At 48.0% G+C, this 19,280-nt stretch overlaps 1 protein-coding gene across 5 annotated transcripts in view; it reads left to right on the top strand.

Annotated features, from left to right (window-relative positions):
• LOC118399575 (phosphoprotein associated with glycosphingolipid-enriched microdomains 1-like) overlaps positions 1-19,280 on the top strand; it is a 115,853-nt gene that overhangs the window by 9,277 nt on the left and 87,296 nt on the right. The gene's annotated exons all lie outside the window — the stretch shown is intronic.

Below are 19,280 nucleotides of genomic sequence, written 5' to 3' on the forward strand. Positions count from 1 at the left end.
ACACGGGGAACCAACACAACTACGTTCTTCTAAAACACGGGAACCAACACAACTACGTTCTTCTAAAACACGGGGAACCAACACAACTACGTTCTTCTAAAACACGGGAACCAACACAACTACGTTCTTCTAAAACACGGGGAACCAACACAACTACGTTCTTCTAAAACACGGGAACCAACACAACTACGTTCTTCTAAAACACGGGAACCAACACAACTACGTTCTTCTAAAACACGGGAACCAACACAACTACGTTTCTTCTAAAACACGGGAACCAACACAACTACGTTCTTCTAAAACACGGGAACCAACACAACTACGTTCTTCTAAAACACGGGAACCAACACAACTACGTTCTTCTAAAACACGGGAACCAACACAACTACGTTCTTCTAAAACACGGGAACCAACACAACTACGTTCTTCTAAAACACGGGAACCAACACAACTACGTTCTTCTAAAACACGGGAACCAACACAAAAACACGGGAACCAACACACGTTCTTCTAAAACACGGGAACCAACACAACTACGTTCTTCTAAAACACGGGGAACCAACACAACTACGTTCTTCTAAAACACGGGAACCAACACAACTACGTTCTTCTAAAACACGGGAACCAACACAACTACGTTCTTCTAAAACACGGGGAACCAACACAACTACGTTCTTCTAAAACACGGGAACCAACACAACTACGTTCTTCTAAAACACGGGAACCAACACAACTACGTTCTTCTAAAACACGGGAACCAACACAACTACGTTCTTCTAAAACACGGGAACCAACACAACTACGTTCTTCTAAAACACGGGAACCAACACAACTACGTTCTTCTAAAACACGGGAACCAACACAACTACGTTCTTCTAAAACACGGGAACCAACACAACTACGTTCTTCTAAAACACGGGAACCAACACAACTCTTCTAAAACACGTTCTTCTAAAACACGGGAACCAACACAACTACGTTCTTCTAAAACACGGGGAACCAACACAACTACGTTCTTCTAAAACACGGGAACCAACACAACTACGTTCTTCTAAAACACGGGAACCAACACAACTACGTTCTTCTAAAACACGGGAACCAACACAACTACGTTCTTCTAAAACACGGGGAACCAACACAACTACGTTCTTCTAAAACACGGGGAACCAACACAACTACGTTCTTCTAAAACACGGGAACCAACACAACTACGTTCTTCTAAAACACGGGGAACCAACACAACTACGTTCTTCTAAAACACGGGGAACCAACACAACTACGTTCTTCTAAAACACGGGAACCAACACAACTACGTTCTTCTAAAACACGGGGAACCAACACAACTACGTTCTTCTAAAACACGGGGAACCAACACAACTACGTTCTTCTAAAACACGGGGAACCAACACAACTACGTTCTTCTAAAACACGGGAACCAACACAACTACGTTCTTCTAAAACACGGGAACCAACACAACTACGTTCTTCTAAAACACGGGAACCAACACAACTACGTTCTTCTAAAACACGGGAACCAACACAACTACGTTCTTCTAAAACACGGGAAGCAACACAACTACGTTCTTCTAAAACACGGGAACCAACACAACTACGTTCTTCTAAAACACGGGAACCAACACAACTACGTTCTTCTAAAACACGGGGAACCAACACAACTACGTTCTTCTAAAACACGGGAACCAACACAACTACGTTCTTCTTTTAAACACGGGGAACCAACACAACTACGTTCTTCTAAAACACGGGGAACCAACACAACTACGTTCTTCTAAAACACGGGGAACCAACACAACTACGTTCTTCTAAAACACGGGGAACCAACACAACTACGTTCTTCTAAAACACGGGGAACTATGAGGAATTTGGAGAGATGGAAGCTTTTTGTTCACACCTTCTGAGTGACAGGAGCACACTTCTGTTTTCCAAGTGTTTCTACAGCTGGGATTAGAGACAATGTGTGAAGTTGTCTACACTGCACCCACTGGGCTTCTCAACCTTGATTATACTGATAGCTAGTGATAGGGATGCCATAAACATATAACAGGATTATTGTCTGATTTATTTAAATAGGCTTTACTGATCTAGGCTAATGTATATCTATCTCATACATGCTTGATTATCCACTTCAGAAAGCTTGAAAAGTGTTTGTTACCATCATTCGGATGTAAACAGTGAGGTGTCTGGTTCTCCACTCTGACATTCTGAGAGGCAATTACTTCAACATGCTCCATTTGACACCTTTGAACATTAAACTGGTTTACCTCAGGGGCTGAGAGTGAAATTGTGAAAATTGCTAAGGGCCCCTGGTTGATAAGTGTTTGTGTGTCTGTGCGTGCATGCGTCAGTGTGTGTGTGTGTGTTTGGATGCTAATGGTTTAGCCAGGTTTGTTCTGTTAACCACAGGGATGTGTGTGTGTGTGTCTGTTTGGGATGCTAATGGTTTAGCCATATTTGTTCTGTTAACCACAGGGATGTTTATATGAGATGTAGATTCTGATCACATAGGCTCAATAAAGTAGACTAGGAAACAGGAAGTACTCTTGAGCCACATCAGAGCCATTCCTCTCCCTCAGCCACAGTCACACTGTCAGCAAGCCTCTGTCAGCAGAGTGTTTGACAACTGGGGTTATAGTGAAAAGGGCTTTGTTGGCACTAAAACTTTCACTTTGTGCTTCTCCTCACCTACTCTAATTTCCAGGTTTCAAAATCCTCTCTATCTTCAGAGAACTCTCATTCCTTTCCCCCCTGCAAGCCTAAATTATTGAATTTAGTTTAGGCTACAAAACCATTTCCATTTTTCTTCATTTCTCCAATAGCAATGGAATTAACAATTCACTCACCAGAAACTGTAAATTCTTTGTTATTATAGTTTAGTACTATCCGTGTGTTTCACGTGAAACTTGTAAACCTTTTATGAAGATGTCATGGCAGAAACGGGGGGGATAGCGAGATGAATCGAAGCCAAGGACAGACATATTAAGAGAGGGATGAAAAATGAAGATAAATACAGAGAAAAAGAATGAGAGAGTAAATGCTAATAAAAGGAAGGTATTGATCTCTCCTCGTCAGACCATTGTTGGTGATCTTTAGATTCTCCTTACTGCTATTGAACCTGGTCAAATTGATTTTCTATTTGGACAGGAACATTGTTAGAGCACTTGTTGCCATGGCCTTCAGAACCTGTTAGTAGAGGCAATGATTGGAACAAGAACAACTGAAGAGACACAATTTTCAACAGACAGGTACATTTCTCAAAGGTCATTCCATTACATTGACATTCCTGGTGGTGGGAAAATGTGTTGATGCACTTTAATATCCACTAATACGAATTGATGCTGGAAAAACTCAATAACACCAAATTCACCCAGGATTCTCATCTGAACCTAACTGTACTATTCATTACCTAATCAGATAAGGAAATGTCCTGGCCGTAATATTCAAAACGGGGAATCCACCTATCTGGCTGCATTGCAGAATAACCATCAATCGATTTGAATAATGATTTATAATAGAGGATTAGTTATTCTGTGACCCACTGAACAAGACAAACAGCTTCCAGCTTCCTTGATCATGTTACTGTGTCATTCAAATCTGCAAAACCCTATGACTGACGTGGTTATCCTGTCTGTGTTTACCCTGCTCCAACTTCAGTCATTAGATCAGGTTTTGTTTTGCTGTGGTTGTTTGGTTTCCTATTAAATCACAGTAGATTATGACAGGGAGTAAGTCAGTGCGTCATGAGAAAGTGTCATTTGTCTGGTTCTGATGATTCATTGGGATGTCATGGCATGTCTGCAATAGTCTCCTGGGATGAGTTTCAAATGGCATCTTATTCCGTATATAGTGCACTACTTTTGACCAGGCCCCTAGTATACTATTAGGCAATAGGGTGCCATTTGGAATTTAGCTCTGTGCAACACTTTGAAAACATCAGTGAGGGTAGTGTGGCGTGGGTAAAGGCCACAGCAGGGTACAGGGATGTGAACACCAGGTAACATAGAAGGCTAGCTACACCCTTTTCCTCTACAATTTAGGTGTGCACTTTAAAAGCCAAATGAAGCAATATACAGAGACACATTAGACATCTGCTTGTCAGGTAGGCAACGCCTTTAAAACATGTCACTCTTGGACTGTCATTGTATTCCAGTCTTTGGAATGTTGGATCACCATTGTCTGAATTCCTTTTCTCAGGTTTAGCACTTACACTACCTAGCCAAATGTATGTGGACACGCATTCAAATAACTGGGTTCGGCTTAGAGGTCGACCGATTACGATTTTTCAACGCCGATACCGATTATTGGAAAACCAAAAAAGCAGATACCGATTAATCGGGCCGATTTTTATTTATTTATTTGTAATAATGACAATTACAACAATACTGAATGAACACTTATTTTAACTTAATATAATACATCAATAAAATCAATTTAGCCTCAAATAAATAATGAAACATGTTCAATTTGGTTGAAATAATGCAAAAACAAAGTGTTGGAGAAGAAAGTGAAAGTGCAATATGTGCCATGTAAGAAAGCTAACGTTCAAGTTCCTTGCTCAGAACATGAGTTAGGTTGTAGTTATTATAGGAATTATAGGACTATTTCCCTCTATACCATTTGTATTACATTAACCTTTAACTATTGGATGTTCTTATAGGCACTTTAGTATTGTAAGGTTGCAAGATTGGATCCCCCGAGCTGACAAGGTGAAAATCTGTCGTTCTGCCCCTGAACGAGGCAGTTAACCCACCATTCCTAGGCCGTCATTGAAAATAAGAATGTGTTCTTAACTGACTAGCCTAGTTAAATAAAGATTAAATAAAGGTGTAAATAAAAATAAAAAAAATCTGCCAAATCGGTGTCCAAAAATACCAATACCAATAACAGCTATGCCATCTCCAGAAACAAACATTCACAGTAGAATGGCCTTACTGAAGAGCTCAGTTACCTTCAACGGGGCACTGTCATAGGATTCCTTCCACCTTCTCCAACAAGTCAGTTCATCTAGAGCTACTCGTCAACTGTAATTGCTGTTATTAGGAAGTGGAAACTTCTTGGAGTAACAACAGCTCGGCTGCGAAGTGGTAGGCCACACAAGCTCACAGAACGGGACCGCCGAGTGCTGTAGAGGTTAAAGATCGTCTGTCCGCTGTTGCAACACTCCCTACCGAGTTCCAAACTGCCTCTGGAAGGAACGTCAGCACAAGAACTGTTCGTCGGGAGCGTCATGAAATGAGTTTCCATGGCCGAGCAGCCGCATACAAGACTCAGATCACCATGCGCAATGCCAAGAGTCGGCTGGAGTGGTGTAAAGCTCACCACCATTGTACTCTGGAGCAGTGGAAATGCATTCTCTGGAGTGATGAATCACTCTTCACCATCTAGCAGTCAGAAGGACAAATCTGGGTTTGGCGGATGCCAGGAGAACGTTACCTTCCTGACTCCATAGCGCCAACTGTAAAGTTTGGAGGAGGAATAATGGTCCGGGGCTGTTTTTCATGGTTTGGGCTAGGCCCCTTAGTTCCAAATCTTAACTCTACAGCATACAATGACATTCTAGACAATTCTGTGCTTCGAACTTTGTGGCAACAGATTGGGGAAGGCCCTTTCCTGTTTCAGCATGACAATGCACAATGGTCCATACAGAAATGGTTTGTTGAGATCGGTGTGGAAGAACTTGACTGGCCTGCACAGAGCCTTGACCTCAACCCCATCGAACACCTTTGGGATGAATTGGAACACCGACTGCGAGCCAGGCCTAATCGCCCAACGTCAGTGTCCAACCCCACTAATACTCTTGTGCCTGAATGGAAGCAAGTCCCTGCAGGAATGTTCCAAAGTGGAGGCTGTTATAGCAGCAAATGGGATACCAACTTCATATTAATGGCCATCATTTTGGAATGAGATGTTCGACGAGCAGGTGTCCACATACCTTTCCATGTAGTGTACGATAACTACTGCCAGACGTGTTTGTCCAGACTCCAGACACAGTTCACATCACGCCGTGTCTGATCTTGCCTGTCCAACACACACTGTTATCAACCGGGGGCCCTTAGCAATTTTCTCAGGATAACAGGGAGGAGGGAGGTTAAGGCGTGTGTCTGATAGTTGTCCTGTTGTTGGGAAGCCTGCGTTGCGTCTCTGCTGCTGCACTGCTCAAGTAGACATTTCCCAAGTATCGCCTGGCGACTGGCCCTTTCAAAGTAGACACTGCCGATGTGATAAAATGGAAGTGCCATAGCGGTGATGGGAAATCAGAAGTCTCCCTCAGGATTGTGGATAATTTGACACTTATCATGCATTCCCCTACTATTAGTACAGACCTGATGAGACTGGGGGAAACAAAGCTGTGTGCAACCAGTTAAATGTCATTATTTTGCCCCATACGCACTGGGGGATGTGACGCTACCACTGGGGGATGTGACGCTACCACTGGGGGATGTGACGCTACCACTGGGGGGATGTGGCGCTACCACTGGGGGGGATGTGACGCTACCACTGGGGGATGTGACGCTACCACTGGGGGATGTGACGCTACCACTGGGGGGATGTGACACTACCACTGGGGGATGTGACACTACCACTGGGGGATGTGGCGCTACCACTGGGGGATGTGACGCTACCACTGGGGGATGTGACGCTACCACTGGGGGGATGTAACACTACCACTGGGGGATGTGACACTACCACTGGGGGGGGATGTGGCGCTACCACTGGGGGATGTGACTCTACCACTGGGGGATGTGACTCTACCACCGGGGGGATGTGACTACCACTGGGGGATGTGACTCTACCACTGGGGGATGTGACTCTACCACCGGGGGATGTGACTACCACTGGGGGATGTGACTCTACCACCGGGGGATGTGACTACCACTGGGGGATGTGACTCTACCACTGGGGGATGTGACGCTACCACTGGGGGGGATGTGACACTACCACTGGGGGATGTGACGCTACCACTGGGGGATGTGACTCTACCACGGGGGGGGGTGTGACGCTACCACTGGGGGGATGTGACGCTACCACTGCGGGGGATGTGGCGCTACCACTGGGGGATGTGACACTACCACTGGGGGATGTGACACTACCACTGGGGGATGTGACACTACCACTGGGGGATGTGACCCTACCACTGGGGGTGTGATGCTACCACTGGGGGATGTGACGCTACCACTGGGGAGGGTGTGATGCTACCACTGAGGGGGATGTGATGCTACCACTGCGGGGGATGTGATGCTACCACTGGGGAGGGTGTGACGCTACCACTGGGGGATGTGATGCTACCACTGAGGGGGATGTGACGCTACCACTGGGGGATGTGACACTACCACTGGGGCATGTGACACTACCACTGGGCAATGTGACGCTACCACTGGGGGGGATGTGACGCTACCACTGTGGTGGGGGTGACGCTACCACTGGGGGATGTGACGCTACCACTGAGGGGGATGTGATGCTACCACTGAGGGGGATGTGATGCTACCACTGCGGGGGATGTGATGCTACCACTGGGGAGGGTGTGACGCTACCACTGGGGGGGATGTGATGCTACCACTGAGGGGGATGTGATGCTACCACTGCGGGGGATGTGACACTACCACTGGGGAGGGTGTGACGCTACCACTGGGGGGGATGTGATGCTACCACTGAGGGGGATGTGACGCTACCACTGGGGGATGTGACACTACCACTGGGGCATGTGACACTACCACTGGGCAATGTGACGCTACCACTGGGGGATGTGACGCTACAACTGGGGGATGTGACACTACCACTGGGGCATGTGACACTACCACTGGGCAATGTGACGCTACCACTGGGGGGGATGTGACGCTACCACTGTGGTGGGGGGTGACGCTACCACTGTGGGGGGGCTACCACTGTGATGCTACCACTGGGGTGGGGGTGTGTGACGCTACCACTGGGGGATGTGACGCTACCCCTGGGGGATGTGACGCTACCCCTGGGGGATGTGACACTACCACTGGGGGATGTGACCCTACCACTGGGGGATGTGATGCTACCACTGGGGGATGTGACGCTACCCCTGGGGGGGATGTGACGCTACCCCTGGGGGGGATGTGACACTACCACTGGGGGATGTGACCCTACCACTGGGGGGGATGTGATGCTACCACTGGGGGATGTGACGCTACCACAGGGGGATGTGACTACCAATGGGGGATGTGACACTACCGCTGGGGGATGTGACACTACCACTGGGGGGGATGTGATGCTACCACTGGGGGATGTGACGCTACCACCGGGGGATGTGACGCTACCACCGGGGGATGTGACCCTACCACCGGGGGATGTGACGCTACCACTGGGGGATGTGACGCTACCACTGGGGGATGTGACACTACCACTGGGGGATGTGACCCTACCACTGGGGGATGTGATGCTACCACTGGGGGATGTGACGCTACCACTGGGGGATGTGACTACCACTGGGGGATGTGACACTACCACTGGGGGGATGTGATGCTACCACTGGGGGATGTGACCCTACCACTGGGGGTGGGGGGGGTGATACCACTGGGGGGTGTGACGCTACCGCCGGGGGCCGGGTGTGACGCTACCACTGGGGGATGTGACGCTACCACTGGGGGATGTGACGCTACCACTGGGGGTGATGCTACCACTGGGGAGGGGGGGGGGGTGTGATGCTACCACTGGGGGATGTGACCCTACCACTGGGGGATGTGATGCTACCACTGGGGGATGTGACCCTACCACTGGTGGGGATGTGACGCTAACATAGAGTTACGTAGTTGATTCCAGCTTGAGGGTGGGCGTCAAGGATTGATTGGTCCTTTTGGAGATTACTTGCTGTGCTGTGACCTGAGGTGGCTGGGCTGGTTGTTGCTGTGGCTGCTGCCTGCAGTATGGAATCTGATAGGATAGAACAAGACAGAAGAGTACTGTGTGTGTGCGCAGAGTGTGTTGCTGCTGCTGTTTCTGTGTGATGTGACACAGACAGAGAGAAGAACCTCATCTCACACTCCACTGGATAACAACATTGCAGGGAGACCGGGAGAGAGAGACAAACCAACACGATCACACACACACACACACACACACACACACACACACACACACACACACACACACACACACACACACACACACACACACACACACACACACACACACACACACACACACACACACACACAGGTCTGCCACCGTCTGACTAGGTGGCCCTGTAAAGAATTGATGTAGTGTTAATACTTCCTGTAGAGGAAGGCATTATTAATGTGTTTTTAAATCAGGTCTCACAGAGTGTCAGTTTGTGTCTTATGGTCATGTGTTGATGAGAAACAGGAGCTTCATTCAACAGCAACACACCACCCAACATCCCTGGAGGACTTGTAGGAAAAAAATAAGGAAGGGAAGCGCTGTTAAGGTACACAATAGTAGGTTCTGGTAGACAGAAGCTGCTAAGGTACACAATAGTAGGTTCTGGTAGACAGAAGCTGCTAAGGTACACAATAGTAGGTTCTGGTAGACAGAAGCTGTTAAGGTACACAATAGTAGGTTCTGGTAGACAGAAGCTGCTAAGGTACACAATAGTAGGTTCTGGTAGACAGAAGCTGCTAAGGTACACAATAGTAGGTTCTGGTAGACAGAAGCTGTTAAGGTACACAATAGTAGGTTCTGGTAGACAGAAGCTGCTAAGGTACACAATAGTAGGTTCTGGTAGACAGAAGCTGTTAAGGTACACAATAGTAGGTTCTGGTAGACAGAAGCTGCTAAGGTACACAATAGTAGGTTCTGGTAGACAGAAGCTGCTCTTTGGTAAAAGGGTAAATTGGCCATCAGAAAGAAAGGAGGACCAAGGCACTCTTCATATAATGAATTAAAATGCCTTTATTTGTATGGCATGTTCAATGGAAACAAAGATGAAAAACTCTGAGGCGTTTCGGCTGCATGGCCTTCATCAGGGAGTACCCTGAAGACCTGTTGCATCGGACTCAACCAAAATACACACGACGATAAATACAAACAACCATTTGTCTGTTTGTATGTCAGGAGGAGAGAAATCAAGGGCCTATGGCCCCCGAGGAGCAATGGGCCTGTTAATAGGCTTGTCTATTGATAAGATTGGTCTTGTTTATAGCCTTTTCTCCCGGCTATATGGTCTGAGAACTATGCAGATGGTCTATAGAAACATGTTCAGATGTTTCTCATGTTTCTGGTATGCAGTAGTAGTTTGTTTTACTGTATTTGTACATTAGATACATAGTGGGCGGAGTCAGATGTCTGATAACATGCGTTGCACTGCAGGTTTTGCTTACTGTGTTGTTTTTTTCACTGATTGCAATCAGAGGAGAAATGTGATGACCTGTCAAGTGGCCTCGCATCGAACGGAAGGTGGAGGCTCCTGGCAGAGAGGGGGCATCTTCCAGTCTGAGAAAGACCTTATCTACCTCCTCCCTCTCTTTACCTCCCCTCTTCACCTCCCCTCTTCTCTCCCCACTCTCCTTCTTTCTGGGAACTTCCCAATCAGCAGTATCTGGTGTCCTGTCTATCAGTAGTCTTGGGTGGGCGGAGGGACGGGGACATGGATATTTATCCCCCTAATTACCCACATTGCACCACACCACATAGCTTTTGTACTTTTCACAATTAAGGGGGACCTCCCTCTTCCTCTTCCTAATGGGTGGCCTGGCTGGGAAACCGCTTTGTTATCTAGCTGGGGCATATTAATAGAAAACGTAGGAAAACAACATGAAACACAGGCCCTCTCTCAACCCCAGTCCCAGTTCAGTTAGGCAGTGCTATTCAGTGGACAGTGGACATGCTAGTCCACATCTTTTTATAGTTGGACCTTAGAAGCACTCAGGCTCAATATCAAACACTAAATCAAGAAGCTCGATATCATTGATGGAAAATCAATGATATGATATGGGCAACAGTGTACCTCACCTGGTTGTCCAGGCTTGATCTGATTTGAGGCGAGTCTGGTCTGGAGCAACAAACTGCCTGTATCAGAGTCATACAGTGCATTCGCAAAGTATTCAGACCCCTTGACCTTTTCCACATTTTGTTACGGTACAGCCTTATTCTAACATGGATTAAATCGTTTTTTTCTCATTAATCTACACACAATACCACATAATGACACAGCAAAACAGGTTTTTAGACATTTCTGCAAATGTGTGTGTGTATATAAAATGGATTACATTTACATAAGCATTCAGACCCTTTCCTCAGTACTTTGTTGAAGCACATTTAGCAGTGATTACAGCTTCTAGTCTTCTTGGGTATGATGCTACAAGCTTGGCGTACCTGTATTTGGGGAGTTTCTCCCATTCTTTTTTTGTAGATCCTCTCAAGCTCTGTCAGGTTGGATGGGGAGTGTCGCTGCACAGCTATTTTCAGGTCTCTCCAGAGATGTTAGATCGGGTTCAAGTCCGGGCTCTGGCTGGGCCACTCAAGGACATTCAGAGACTTGTCCCCAAGTCACTCCTGTGTTGTCTTGGCTGTGTGCTTAGGGTCGTTGTCCTGTTGGCTAGCCTCCCAGTCCCTGCTGGTAAAAAACATCCCCACAGCATGATGCTGCCACCATAATGCTTCACCATAGGGATGGTGCCAGGTTTCCACCAGACGTGACGCTTGGCATTCAGGACAAAGAGTTCAATCTCGTTTCTCATGGTCAGAGTCCTTTAGGTTCCTTTTGGCAAACTCCAAGCAGGCTGTCATGTGCCTTTTACTGAAGAGTGGCTTCCGTTTGGCCACTCTACCATAAAGGCCTGATTGGTGGAGTGCTGCAGAGATGGTTGTCCTTCTGGAAGGTTCTCCCATCTCCACAGAGGAACTCTGGAGCTTTGTCAGAGTGTCTATTGGGTTCTTGGTCACCTCCCTGACCAAGGCCCTTCTCTCCCGATTGCTCAGTTTGGCTGGCTGGCCAGTTCTAGGAAGAGTCTTGGCGATTCCTAACTTCTGTCATTTAAGAATGATTGAGGTCACTGTGTTATTGGGGACCTTCAATGCTGCAGACACTTTTTGGTACCCTTCCCCAGATCTGTGCCTTGACACAATCCTGTCTCGGAGCTCTATGACAATTCCTTCGACCTCATGTCTTGGTATTTGCTCTGACATGCACAGTGAACTGTGGGACCTAGACAGGTGTGTGTCTTTCCAAATCTTGTCCAATCAATTGAATTTTCCACAGGTGGACTCCCATCAAGTTGTAGAAACATCTCAAATTTGAGTCTCATAGCAAAGGGTCTGAATACTTGTCTAAATAATCTATTTCTGTTTTTAATTTAATTTGCAAAAATGTCTAAAAACCTGTTTTCGCTTTGTTACTGTGGGGTATTGTGTGTAGATTGAGGAAAACTATTAATTTAATAAATGTTATAATAAGATTGTAATGTAACAATGTGGAAAAAAGGTAAGGGGTCTGAATACCTCCCGAATGCAATGTATTTAAAGAAGAATCTCTAACATATCTTTATGCTCTATTTAATGTGAGCAGAAACAGGAAGACTGGAAGGGATCACCCCTGGGTCAACTGTCTGGTTACTGTATGTAGTGTTGTACGGTGTGTGAGAGAGAGCCTTCATATTAATAATTCATCCGGTAATACAGTAGTAATACAGAGCCCATTTCACCAGAGAGAGCGTTCATATATCTGTTTCCCCTCAAAGTGCAGCAGTGACATGAGAAGGACAGCAAGGGATTATCCACCTCCCTCCCTTCACTGGGCAGATTGTTTACTGACGTTAGCCATCAAGGGAATTTACTCTCTTCTCCTCACTCTCCAGACATAGGGCTCATTGAGTAAATCTGTGGCTGGCCGTTTGCCAAAGAGGACAACGGGGAAGCATATTTACAGATTGTCCGCTTTGGCAAACAACCCAGCCACGGATTTACTCAATGAGCTCTATGTGTTTGTTGACTGACGTTCTCGTTCCTCTCCAATCTGCCACTCATAGAGGAGATGGCCATGGGAGGGGGGGTGTGACTTTTTGACTTTCTTTAATGATACATCCTCATTTCATTAAAACGTCACCCCACCCACCCCACTTAAAAAAACAACTAATATCCCCTGTACTGCTCTCCTTGCCCTCTATCCCATGATACAAAACACCAGAAATCACAATAACCAAAACCTCACTACTCACTACTTTATTCTATAGAACTCAAATTCTACCCTAAGGCGCACAGAGATCATACCGTTAAATAATAGTAAAGAGTCTGTTATCCCCTCACCTTTGACCCTGTTCCTCCTTGTTAGCCAAATAGCCAACTTTGACCCTGTTCCTCCTTGTTAGCCAAATAGCCAACTTTGACCCTGTTCCTCCTTGTTAGCCAAATAGCCAACTTTTCCTGAGCAAACAGAAAACTCAACAACACACATTTCCTTATTTCGAATACCTGTATCCCATTATAAACATCCCAACAGTAAACTCCACCCTCAACATCTCACACAGACGTTCCAACAGAACGCACACAGAAAACACATGAGTCACAGATTCACCCATGACACAGAAAGTACACCCCTGTCTGACTCCTGGGTCAACTTGTGCCAACCAGCTGTTAGTGGCCAGGGCTCCATGTAAAACCCTCCACTGGAGGTCCCCTGACCTCTTTGGTACTGGGGGTTTGTAGAGCCCCCTCCATCTAAAACCCATCATACTCCCCGCCCCACATACTCCCTGCCACTGTGCCTTCACTCCTTTTAATGTTCCTCACCTTAACACAGAGGTTGTAGAGGGCTTTACCTGCCGCCCCCTTAAACTCCCACGGGCTCAGAGTGTTAAAATCTAACAAGTCCTCCAGACCCCCTTGCCAGTCTCCAGTCTCTGCCGTCACCTGCAGTGGTGGCCCCTCCCCCTCTGGCTGCTCAAACACCCCCCTTACCGGCTCAGACAGTGCCTCCTGGACCTCCTCCAGGAATCTCTCGGCAGCCTAAGAGATGTTACTCCTGTTTGTTGTGCCAGGACTTCCAGGGTTTTCCACCCCTCCTCCCCCAGCAGTCGCAGGTCACCCAGCCTTTGTAAACCCGCTGCCATCAGTCGCCTCTGCAGGGTGGCCGACTGAACCGATCTCAAAGGGATGGCTGGGTTGTGGAAGATTGGGTTCTGGGTGCGGGAGGAGCCTGTCTCCACACCCTCTTCTCATTTGGGCCTTAGCAGCTGTCAGGCCCTCTGCATTGCAGAGTAAAAATCAGAGAGACATGCTGTACTCAGCCTCTTCAGCTTCATGAGGAACAGCTGCCGGTCCAACTGTAATCCGCCAGCTCTCCTCAGCAGCATGCTGCATGCTGGTTCCCTCCAGCCGACATCGGTATGGAACAGCAGTCTCTGCATTGCCTTTAGTCGGAATGCAGCCACCCTGCTCTCCAGTTCCACCAGGCCCTGTCCTCCTTCATGTACGGACATGTACTACGCTGCCGCCCTCAGCCAGTGATGGTCCGACCTGAAAAAAACTACCTGCTTGCTTTGCAGGTCTGCGAGCAGACCGGTGGGGGGATTGAGGACAGCCAGTTTATGCCACAGGGAAGATGCTACCAGGTTGTTAATTATCAGCACCCTCCCTCTATATGACACTTGGGACAGGAGCCACCTCCTCCTGGCCAGTCTTGACACCACTGCCTGTGACAGCCCCTCACAGTTCTTTCTGACCCACCTCTCCGAGCCCAGGTACACCCCCAAAATGTTAAGCCCTTCACAACCCCACTGCAAACCCCCTGGAAGCAGAGGAGGAGCCCTATCCCCCCATGCCCCACATAACAGAGCTTTGCTCTTGCCCCAGTTTAGCTTAGCTGATGAAGCTCCCTCGTACACCTTCAGACTGGTCTCTAGTGCCTGCATATCCTGATCATCCCTGACCATCACAGAAACATCATCTGCATATGCTGACACTGCAATGCCTGTCACCACATCCATTCCTGTCCAGCACACTCCTTGTAGTCTCCTGCAATGAGGAACAGCTCAGCCCAAAAAATGCTCAATGGCTAGTGTATATAACTGCCCTGGTATACACTGTACACCCAGGCTGGCCTACTGAGCCCCCCTCCCACCTTGACCATACAACATCTTCACACAGGCCAAAAACTTTTCCCTAAACACAGACATCACATTAAACAGATACTCATGGTTCATTCTATCAAAAGCCTTATCTTGGTCTAAAGAGACCAGTTCAAAGTTCACATTAGAAACTCTCGACATTTCCAACCCTTCCCTGATTGAAAGAACAAGTTGTCTGTGATTGAACGTCCCGGAACACAAGATGTCTGGTCCTTGTATACTATAGAGTCCAGATGGGACTTCAGTCTGTTAGTGAGGACCTTGAACCTCCAGTTCTTAAGTTCACATAAGTCCCCTTTCTTGGATAGGAGAGTCAGAGCCTCCCGACGACAGCTCATCGGCAACTCTCCTATCCCGAAGCACTCGCGCAAAAGAAGTCCAGTCCAATTATTCTCCAGAATTGTTTTATAAGACTCCGCTCCACTGGGAGTCCATCGACCCCCGGGACACGGCTGGGGGACATCTGGGTTATGGCCTCTGCCAGTTCATGGGACAACCGAGGAATGTCCATTTCATCCCTCTGTGCCAGAGAGAGCTTAGGAAGTTCTGCAAACAAAACCTGAGCACACATATGATCACACAGTTCTGCCCTATAGAACTCCACAGTCCGCTCCAGCATCTCCCCCACCACAGAGGTCACCCGCCCATTAGACAGCCGCATCTCCCCCACCACAGAGGTCACCCGCCCATCAGACAGCCGCATCTCACCCACCACAGAGGTCACCTGCCCATCAGACAGCCGCATCTCCCCACCACAGAGGTCACCCGCCCATCAGACAGCCGCATCTCACCCACCACAGAGGTCACCCGCCCATCAGACAGCCGCATCTCACCCACCACAGAGGTCACCTGCCCATCAGACAGCCGCATCTCACCCACCACAGAGGTCACCTGCCCATCAGACAGCCGCATCTCACCCACCACAGAGGTCACCTGCCCATCAGACAGCCGCATCTCACCCACCACAGAGGTCACCCGCCCATCAGACAGCCGCATCTCACCCACCACAGAGGTCACCCGCCCATCAGACAGATGTAGACAATGCATACCCTTGGCTTCACCGCTCTGTCTTTCCAAAACAAAGAAGAAGGAGCTGGGAGCATCCATCTCCTTGAGCATGGAGAACTTAGCTCTTACAAGTGCTCCCTTTGCTTTAACCTGGAAAAAACTACCCAGGTCCCTACGTAATTCAGCTAAATTAGCCTGGAGGCCTACATTGCCTTGCCCCACCATCTCTACCTCTATCTCACTAATACAACGCTCTAGTTCCCCCAATACTCTCCTAGCCTCTGAGGATGAGAGCTGTATACTGTTGACAGAAAAGCAGAATTTAGACTTCACACATCCCAAAATTGACTTTGAGACTCATACTCCTCTCTTTGCTGCCCCCACCTTTCCCAAAAGGTCTGGAAACCTGAGCAAAAAGTGGCATCTTGTAAGAGCTTTACATTAAACTTCCAATAGGATGCCTGCCGAGGCCCTGGTGAAATAGACAGCCGAGCCATGGTTATGTGGTGATCTGAAAAACCCACTTGGAGAATGGAAGCGCCCAACAGCTTATTGCCCTGATTCCTGGACATGTAAAACCGATCAAGTCGGGCTGCACTCACCCTAGCCCCAAAAACCTTCACCCATGTATCTTGTGTTGGGATGTATGGTTCACCAAACATCCATTAGGTCAAACTGATTTAATGATGTCCCTTAACACCATTGAGCCTGAATGAGGCTCCTACCCATTTCTGTCTTACGTAAAATCCATTGTACAGTTCCAGCCCTTGCCGACCACCAGCGTCTTCTCAGGCGCTACCTGTGAGAGTTCCTGTCTAAGACACCCAAACAGAACCACCCCTCTCTCTCTGTGTTAGGCGCATACACATTTATAAGGGCAAAACCCCAGTTGTTAATTTCTGATTCTACTACAAGCGGTCTACCCATTCACAACTCTTTTGAGGAGCACATTTTTACCGCCAGACCCGGTACAAAAAGGATTGCCACCCCTGCACTAACATTTGCTCCATGGCTCAGCACACTTTCCCTTTTCCCCCAGAGCCCCCAATCGACGTCATTCAACACATCACTATGCGTCTCCGACAGAAACAACACATGTACTTTTTGGGGTTTTACATATTCACCCAACACACTCCTCTTTCCCACATCTCTGGCGCCATTTATATTGAGCGAGCCTACCCAAAGAGTCTCCATAAAAAGTGGGAGAAAAGCCAGCAAGAAAAGACCAATTGCAAAGCTCAAAAAGCCCCAGTGCCAGAAAGAAACTATACATCTAAACAGTGTCTGAAGGTAGACCTTTACCTACGGTCGTGACCCATTTCCTCGACCTAAAATGTTTCCTGGGTGAGAGGACACCATGCCCCTCATTTTTCACAGCATGTTGTGCTGATCTTACAAACTTTCCCGGATCACAAAAAAGCTTAAACATGAACCTATTTCCCTTTCCCTCTTCCAGGTACCTTGACAGTTCACTCACCATATACTTTGACCCCTCTGACTGGCTGTCAGCTTTGGAGCAATTGAGGAGGAGTCTGAAAAGAAAGCCTCCTCATGTCCCATCCTGACCACCTGCCTTACCTAGACCCAGCCTCATCTACACCATCTTCCATAACCTGACTAGACCCAGCCTCATCTACACCATCTTCCATAACCTGACTAGACCCAGCCTCATCTACACCATCTTCCATAACCTGACTAGACCCAGCCTCATCTACACCATCTTCCATAACCTGACTAGACCCAGCCTCATCTACACCACCATCCATGACATGACTAGACCCAGCCTCATCTACACCATCTTCCATAACCTGACTAGACCCAGCCTCATCTACACCACCATCCATGACATGACTAGACCCAGCCTCATCTACACCACCATCCATGACACGACTAGACCCAGCCTCATCTACACCATCTTCCATAACCTGACTAGACCCAGCCTCATCTACACCACCATCCATGACATGACTAGACCCAGCCTCATCTACACCATCTTCCATAACCTGACTAGACCCAGCCTCATCTACACCACCATCCATGACATGACTCAGCCTCATCTACACCATCTTCCATAACCTGACTAGACCCAGCCTCATCTACACCACCATCCATGACATGACTAGACCCAGCCTCATCTACACCACCATCCATGACACGACTAGACCCAGCCTCATCTACACCATCTTCCATAACCTGACTAGACCCAGCCTCATCTACACCACCATCCATGACATGACTAGACCCAGCCTCATCTACACCATCTTCCATAACCTGACTAGACCCAGCCTCATCTACACCACCATCCATGACACGACTAGACCCAGCCTCATCTACACCACCATCCAGGACACGACTAGACCCAGCCTCATCTACACCACCATCCAGGACATGACTAGACCCAGCCTCATCTACACCACCATCCAGGACATGACTAGACCCAGCCTCATCTACACCACCATCCAGGACATGACTAGACCCAGCCTCATCTACACCACCATCCATAACCTGACTAGACCCAGCCTCATCTACACCATCATCCATAACCTGACTAGACCCAGCCTCATCTACACCACCATCCAGGACACGACTAGACCCAGCCTCATCTACACCACCATCCAGGACCTCATCTACACCACCATCCAGGACATGACTAGACCCAGCCTCATCTACACCACCATCCATGACATGACTAGACCCAGCCTCATCTACACCATCTTCCATCCAACCTGACTAGACCCAGCCTCATCTACACCACCATCCAGGACCTCATCTACACCATCTTCCATAACCCAGCCTCATCTACACCACCATCCAGACTAGACCCAGCCTCATCTACACCACCATCCATGACATGACTAGACCCAGCCTCATCTACACCACCATCCATGACCTGACTACTAGACCCAGCCTCATCTACACCATCTTCCATAACCTGACTAGACCCAGCCTCATCTACACCACCATCCATGACATGACTAGACCCAGCCTCATCTACACCATCTTCCATAACCTGACTAGACCCAGCCTCATCTACACCACCATCCATGACACGACTAGACCCAGCCTCATCTACACCACCATCCAGGACACGACTAGACCCAGCCTCATCTACACCACCATCCAGGACATGACTAGACCCAGCCTCATCTACACCACCATCCAGGACATGACTAGACCCAGCCTCATCTACACCACCATCCATGACAT

The sequence above is a fragment of the Oncorhynchus keta genome, chromosome 20, assembly GCF_023373465.1.
Source record: "Oncorhynchus keta strain PuntledgeMale-10-30-2019 chromosome 20, Oket_V2, whole genome shotgun sequence".
NCBI lineage: Eukaryota > Metazoa > Chordata > Actinopteri > Salmoniformes > Salmonidae > Oncorhynchus > Oncorhynchus keta.